The sequence below is a fragment of the Genypterus blacodes genome, unplaced genomic scaffold (assembly GCF_046128005.1).
Source record: "Genypterus blacodes isolate CSIRO-AG114 ecotype Tasmania unplaced genomic scaffold, CSIRO-AGI_Gbla_v1 ptg000039l_1, whole genome shotgun sequence".
Classification (NCBI taxonomy): Eukaryota; Metazoa; Chordata; class Actinopteri; order Ophidiiformes; family Ophidiidae; genus Genypterus; species Genypterus blacodes.
The window spans coordinates 6,716,782-6,718,990 of record NW_027466852.1 but is presented as its reverse complement, the minus strand read 5'-3'; positions in this window follow the sequence as shown (position 1 = coordinate 6,718,990).

Genomic DNA, 2,209 nt, shown 5'->3' with positions numbered 1-2,209 from the left:
CTAACAGGGCCCTGTGTTAGGTATCCGACTTTGGTGCCACTTTCCCCTGGGTCTCGACAGAACAGCAAGCAGTTAACACTTCTTCACCACGACCCACAATGCATTTCTCTTTAAATCGGTGCCATTTGTAAAGATTCCTGTCCTCATTCCAAAAGCGTTTTCTCCAATGTGCCATTAATGGGAAAAGAGGGACCACATAAGAGCGGAAGTTTATCTCTCAGATTAACAAACGACGCGTGCAAGTGTAAGCAAATCTTCCTAAATTCATTGGAAACATGTGTTCCCGGTGTATACAGGTGTGTTTATGGTGTTTATATATACAGTATAAATATATATCTATCATGTGAGTTTTACCATACTAAACAGTGCCATTGGTGGGGGTCGTCGCCTGCTTCCCCCTGCTGGTGAAGTCAGGCAATTACACAGCTGAAGGGTCCAACAACGACCGTCTATTTTTGCAGAACAGATCAGGTTTTTAACATCACATCCAAACTGGGAATCTGATTTGATATCACGCTTTGCCGAGATGCAACAGCATCTTTTGCAATATCTAACACGTAACTCCTCTGTGCTGCATTTAAGGCTCTTATACACACACACAAAAACTCACATTCCCTTTGATTTCAACAAATTGTGCTGATAGGCCCGCGTCTCTTCTTGGCTCTGTATGTCACCTCACACACTTTGTTTGTCACGAGGCAGCTAGCTTTGTCTTGGAGCTGAATCTACAGCCGATCTAAACGTTTGTGGGAGGTGTGTGGAACGGTGCGAGACGGTGCCATTTCCAGGAAGGCCGAGCAGATTTCTGTCGCTGTCTGTGCTGTTGTGATCTCTGCTCTCTGGTCGATATCTGAACGGGGGGGTTGGGGGAGTACGCAGCTGCACACTGTGGTACTGATGCTGACGAGAGTTTCTACGTTCTTCCAGCACTTTGCGTTTTGTGATCCTAAAGCTGGGAAGAGGTGGTGCGTTCAGTTTCCTACAAAAAAAAAGGGAAAAGGGTGTTTCACTTTGCTGACACAATAGAGAAAACACAATGCACTTGTCGAATTTTGAGTTTTTAGACAATCCTGCCTTCACTAACAAACTAATCTGTACATAAAGTTTGTATAAAAGAAGAAAAAACGAAACAAAAACAACCAAACATTTGATGTTGCGTAATATCAAGGTGATAATTATGGGTGGAAGGTTTGCAGGTCTTCACTCCGTAAGCATTTTCTCTCCAAAGTCGAATGAAAGATAAATATAGAGGATTATATTATGTATTATAGTAGTGTTGAAATTGCAGTTGTGTATTAGATACTTTATATTAAATGTGCATCAGAGTCACATAGAGATGGAAATTATTTAAGAAGAGGATAAAGATGATAACTCAGCTATTTATTTCTATATAAAAAAAAGAGAGCGATGTGTATAATGTTGGCATGTTTGTGTTGGAGCATCAATCATTAAGTTGCCTTCTTAACTGTTCTGCTACTGTGGCGAGAAAACTATTAGATGTTCAAGAGCTTTGATTGCTTGCAGGTTAATGCGGTTTTCCTTTATTTGATCCAGTCTGTTGTTGCACTAGTGAGAAAATAAATAGATATTCCAGATGTTTATTAATAGTGTTTTTAATGTTCGGCTACAGTATTTCTCAGTATTTGACCACATATGATGCACTTTTTTCTGGAACGCTATTTTTTTGTTGTCGTTGTCACCTAAAGTTCACTGACACAGAGCAGGAGGACGAGGAGATTGTGGGAGAATGGGTGAATCCTTCTAGAACCGCTCAGTGTGCACAGTGCTGTGGGTCTTGTGGACGGATGAAAATGTTCTTATTCCAATGCGAATCTTTTCTCTCACGCCACTGTCTAAGCGCTGGCCAGTCTTTACCAGTATGACCTTATGCTCACCTTTTAGTGTTTGTCATCGTTTGTACATTGACATCTTTGATTTTTGGTTTCGCTTCATGGTGAAATTGACCTGCTGATGCTGTTCATCGCCTTCAGTCTCTGAAACTGCAGATTCTCTAAATGCCAACAACCATATACCTTATTTATTGCATTGATTGAGAAGCATCAATTAATCAAACCGAGGCCTTGCTGGTTTGATTATTTAGTTATTTATTTCATCTTTTGTTCTTTGGTTGCAGCTCCAGCAGTTTGAGCGTTCATGTACTGTATGTTACTGTACTTCTCTATACATATTTTATGTATGAAGGATTGTA